Here is a 6,201-nt window from a genome sequence, read left to right as displayed (position 1 = left end):
GCAGGGCCATGAACCAAGAAATGCAGGCAGCCTACAGATGCTGGACCACCCAAGGAATATAGATTGTCTCATAGAGTTCCCAGGAGGAATGTGGCCCTGCATACAGCGTGATTTTAGTTACGTAAAACTCATTGAGAACTTTTGACCTCCAGGCCTACGTAATACTAAATTCAGGTAATACAGATAAGTGTAGCTACTATTTGTTGAATAGTTGACAGTGCTTTCAAATATATCATAAAACTTTATTTGTTTAGCTTCTCTGTCTCAGTTGGACAAAACTTTCATCATTCCCATTTTACAGATCAGGAAAATAAACTTTAACCTAAGAGCAGACAATGAGTTGAGGGTATAAAGAAAATCAACCCTTTGTCGAATCCACGATGGCTCAGTCTATAATCATAAATTCCGTCTTCATCATTTTTCATACAAATATTTCCTTTAATTTCCTTGTAACTATCTCAAGCCATGAAATCAGAGGCAAGAACACCCTGGTCCTATTCTTCTGGACAGTGCCCCCTGCAAACTCATTGTGATTTATGTTTATGAATATATTCCCATAACCCTATGCTTTCCTAATGTTCATGGTGTGCAAATAACAATTCATCATCCCACTGGTCATTTTAGCCGTCCATTTTAGGGTCTACACACTTCTGCTGATCACATTTTGTAGTAACAAATGAAACTTATTTTCAAGTTACGGGTGCATAGATTGCCGCTTTCCCAAATCCTAGAGTTTATTTGATCCATTCCCATAATGTGCTTAGGGTTCATATGCAGCTTTCAAGGTATAAACTCCATGCACAGTCATTTTACACAATGCTAGTAATAATAATATGCAAAAAGATCATATTCCAGAATTGTTTAACGAGTCCTTGTAAATTCATTCTCCACGTGAATCCATTATTAGATTTCCATGCACAATCGCCATCAGGTGATCCCAACACAGCATTTCTAATCGCCCACCATGGTACAGCCTTGTCTTTGCTCAGGAAGTGGTCCTGTGGATCTTTATTAGCCCTCTATCCAAAGTTTTGCTTTTCTGTAAACAATAACCCTTTTTGTAATCTCAGCTTTCTTCTGTTGGAGAAGACCTCTCCAGGGGTGCGGTTGGGGAAATATTGCTCTTCGCTGCACGATTCCATGCTACAAGGAGAAAGGCCGTTTGATTCACCACCACACACCTACCTCTGAGGCATCACTTTAAATGACGCTTCTCAGACAGAACAAACATGGGGGTAGGTGTTTTATAAATTCATTTTATCTCATCTTCACAAGCACCTCAAAAGACAAGTACTCCAGGATGGCTGAATTGATTGATCAAGCAATCTATCGATTGATTTCACACTGTTTTCCCTGCTCCAAGACAAACTGCCTTTCTGAGAACCTCAGCCTCTCCCCTGCCGTCCTACACCCGTGGCCTTTGACCAACATTAACTCCTTTTGTAATCTTTTGTTCTGTTTGCTTAAGAGCAGGAGAAATGGCAGGTATGCCTTGCGATTAGATCTTTACAGCAGAATGGATTTGATTTTTGACATAAATGAACAAACCCATTTGTCTACCCCTGTGCTGCAGTCCTAGAAATCCATCATAGTTTATCTGCCAGCTGCGGCTTTACCTCGTCATGGTTTCTTATTGAAAACTGCTTCCTAACCTCCAGCAACCTCCGCACTACATTTGCAGTTTGCAGGTATCTGAAGAGCTTGCCTTTGTAATGAATTCCTAATGTACTCGCTCAAGCAAACAAGGAAATTATAACTATGGAACATTACATTTCAGGCATTAATCATAATTACTTAATAATACCAAACAAGAGGATTTTATTGCAAACTTAGACTTCTTATTTAACTTCAGAATCAGACTAATTGTCACATAGTCTAAATGAGACCGCATATTTCCAAATGTCTACATTAAACAGTTTAGTCATAAAGAAATATTTTGTCGGCTAATTTAATTTAATTGTGTGGCATCATCATTTCACCTATTTCACTAAAAACAGACGTTTTAATAAGGAAATTGCATTGAGGTTATTTTTTTAATCTCATTTTATTTCTCAATCACCAGGAAACTCTCTATTGAAAGTTACCAGACAATTATAGATTCACAGGGTTTCTATAGCTCTTCAATGTATTTGTTATATACCATTAGTCACCAGGTGAAGTCCTTCACTAATAGCAATACCCTTCAACAATAGCCCCAGAGAATTTAACACTGATTGATGGCAGGTCACCTGGAATTGGTTGGCAGAATTTCCAATTTTCTGTTGGGAAATTGCTTATTTCTCCAAGTCTATTCCCATTTTTACAAGTGGACAGCAAGCTGAGATTATACATTATTACGTGTCTAAATATAAAATTGTGATAGATGGTGTCACATATTTAAAGAAAGTTAAGCATTTAATTTAAGATTTTAAAAGTTTAAAGAAGTTTTAACTGTACTGTTAATCTGTCTCGGGAATCTGTGAGGTGGGTCACATTTGGAGAAATATTGAAAGATTGGCTAAGCTTTGTCATTTAAATGGAGTATTATTTTCATAAAAATTATCCATTTGGATTTTCAAAGCTCCATAACCTCTTTGTAAATATAATGGAGGATTCCAGGTTTGTGAACGGACTAAAGGGATAAATGAGGGAGTTTTTTATTATTAGTGACGGCACTAGTGATAAAATTTTGCAGAAGAGAAAAGGAAGCAACCAAAATTCAAAAGCCACATTAAAATCAGAATACACTGGCTATTTACATTGATATTTGTTTAATAACATGTATATATTCGGGATACATTTCAATAATATACATTTAGAAGTTAAACTATTGTATGTTACAGTAATACTACTCTGAAAGTACTTTAATATATAAAATTTCAGCCAAATTCTTGGATTGAGCATTAAATAATGGGCTACCTATACAGGGATATTAGAGGCAACAAGAAAGAGTTTGAAATGTAGTCAGTATGGATCACTCCAGAAAAACAAATTAGCAAGATCCACCCACTATTTAAAGCTCAATATAATTACTTAATTTGTTTGAGGACTAATTAATTACTGTAGAATTCTATTTGCTACTTCAGATTTTTATACAAAAGAAAGGCGCGTATAAAATACAGAAAAGCACAACAACAAAATTAAACTGGATTTCCTCAAATCAGAAATATTTGCCACCGACATTCTTATTTCTTTTTCATGCACAATATACAAGTGGGTATGTGTGTGCTTATATGTGTGCGTGTGTTATATATGTGCAAAGTACAATGTACAATCCTGAGCCATATACTATCTATCCAGGCAATGTTACACTGCATAGACATGCATGATTCCATAAGATTATAATAAACCCACTACTATGGAGTTGATTTCAACATGAGAGGATTTTAAAACTACACATCTTTTGGGGGACAGAAAGCTTCATCTTTCTCCAATGGAGTAGCTAGTGGGTTTGAACCACTAACGTTGTGATTAGCTGCCCAACACCTATCCCACAATGTCACTAGGGCTCCATACAATTATGAAAGAGTTTGGAAGTCCAAGTCAGAGAATGGACCGTAGCAATCCAATAACTTCCACCTGAAACCAGTACAGCTCATGTCTCGTGTACACAAAGCAATTGCTCTGTGAGAAGTATGATGGTCAAGTCAATCTATACATATTTACCATAATGCATATGTCTTGTTTGTTTTTGTTGTTTTCTTCTCTTTTTAATCATTTTATTAGGGGCTCATACAACTCTTATCACAATCTATACATACATCAATGTGTACAGCACATTTGTACATTCATTGCCCTCATCATTCTCAAAACGTTTGCTCTCCACTTAAGTCCCTGGCATCCGCTCCTCATTTTTCCTCTCCCTCCCCACTCCCTCCTTCCTCATGAACCCTTGATAATTTATCAATTATTATTTTGTCATATCTTGCCTTGTCCGACGTCTCCCTTCACCCACTTTCCTGTTGTCCGTCCCCCAGGGAGGAGGTCACATGTAGATCCTTGTAATCGGTTCCCCTTTTCCAACCCACCCTCCTTCTACCCTCCCAGTATGGCCACTCACACCACTGGTCCTGAAGGGATTATCCGCCCTGGATTCCCTGTGTTTCCAGTTCCTATCTGTGCCAGTGTATAATGTGTATGTCTTGATAGTAAATAAATGACTAAAACTCAAACTCAAAATAACAAAAAAATCCTAGGCTGACTATGTATGTACTTTACTTTTACTTAAAATGTTTATCATATAACAGCAGCATCATAGGCAGCCGCATTTAATCTTGTGTGTCATGTGCCTCGTGTATGTTGCAGTGTTTAATTTTCTTTCAAAAATATTACCACAAAGGGCATCATGGCTCCCAAACACACAAAACCAGTGATCATGGTTGAAAGAAAATATAGATTTGAAGTGAAACAAACCATTATTACATAGCATGAACATCAGGCAGAGGCGGCGGCAAGTCTAAGAAGCCCTGGTGGCATACTGGGCTGATTGTTGACCTGCAGGCCATAGGTCAACAGTGGGAGCCCTACGGTTGCCCCATGGGAGAAAGATGAGGCTGTCTGCTCCCCTGAAGATTTACCACCTTGGGAACTCTAAGGAACAGTGCTGCTCTGTCCTATAGAGTTCCTATGACTTGGAATCAATTCAACGGCAGTGGGTTTTAGGCTCGATGCACTCAACAATCACAATGATCCTCTGAAACAAAAAACTTCTTCAAACTATTAGCTACAAAGCTAATGAAAGTGGTATTCATTCAACCACTGCATGGATAAACCAAAAAATCCCAAACTCATTGTCATCAATTCGACTTTGACTCATACAGGGCAAAAGAAGGGACCCAGGGGCAGCGGGGAACAGGCTGGAGCCTTAAGCACATTGATGATCACAGTTTGGGCATGAAGCTTGGTGAAGATGATTAAAGTAAATCCAGGACCAATTGTCTGTACAATGATTTGTACAATGTGCAAATCACCTAACATCCTATCTCATAGAGTACACCATGGCCATTAAGTAATGCATGAATGCATGTATGTTGTTTTTGTTGTCTTGTGTGCCGTCAGGTTATTCTGACTCATAGTAATCTAGAGTTACAGAGAAAACAATACTAATAGTGAAAAGCTTGTTTTTTTAACTGCATATTTTGACAATCTATTTGAACTGTATCTTTTCATTCCTAAAATTTCTATTCTATACTTCCTTTAAAATTTAAACATAAAAATGCTACATGATCCATCAATCTCACTACTGGCACACATCCTAGAGAAATAAGAGCCATGATATGAACAGATATATGTACACCCATGTTCATTGCCTCATTATTCACAATAGCAAAAAGATATAAACAACCTACGTGAGCATCAGCAAATAAAGGCATTGAAAAACTATGGTAGATGGTCAATGAAAGACTATCCAATGTTAAAGAATAACAATGAATCATTAAACACCTGATAACAGGAATGAACCTGGAAGACATTATGCTAAGTGAAATTACTCAGGCACAAAAGGGCAATTATTGTATGAGACTACTGTTGTAAAAAGTCAAGAAGACATTTACACCTAGAGAAAGAAACATTGTTTAAGAATTACCAGAAGAGGGAGGGAAAAGAGGGTAAATTATTAACTAGAAGGCAGACACCTGTTAATGTTTGAAGGGCAATGCAATGTACAATAAGGGAGAGGTCCGCACAAATTGATCAAGCCAAAGGAAGATACTGGGAGGAACAAAAGAGCTAAAGGCAACAAGGTAGATCTTATCACTAATCCAATCCCACGATAATAATAAAAATGATCGTCTATAGGTAAACACATAGACAGACATTCAGGCTGAACAAGGGTGAGAAGTCAAATAGAGCTATACTCATAAATACATATAGGTTTGTCAGAGGCTATTTCTATTTATGTATTTACATATGCTGCAAGTATATCCATACAGTGTAAAGGGGAGAAAGTTCTAAAAATGTCTTAACTATGGCCAAAAACCTTGAGAAAATGAATCATTTGTTCTGGGAGTTCAGGACCATAGTTTGAAGGACATCAGCCATTTGATATAACATGGTGCACAAAGATCATATTGTACTTTGATAGATAGTAACTATGTTCTTTAGAACATGTTGAAGAGCCATCTAAGGTGGGACTATTGGTCTCTCACAAATAGAGAAGAGTGCTGAAAAAAATCAAAGACTCAAGATAACAATTCGTCCAAAGAACTATTGGAGCATATGAAC

Source organism: Tenrec ecaudatus, chromosome 18 (genome assembly GCF_050624435.1).
Source record: "Tenrec ecaudatus isolate mTenEca1 chromosome 18, mTenEca1.hap1, whole genome shotgun sequence".
Classification (NCBI taxonomy): Eukaryota; Metazoa; Chordata; class Mammalia; order Afrosoricida; family Tenrecidae; genus Tenrec; species Tenrec ecaudatus.
The sequence above is the reverse complement of the archived record's forward strand: the minus strand, read 5'-3'. Positions refer to the sequence as shown.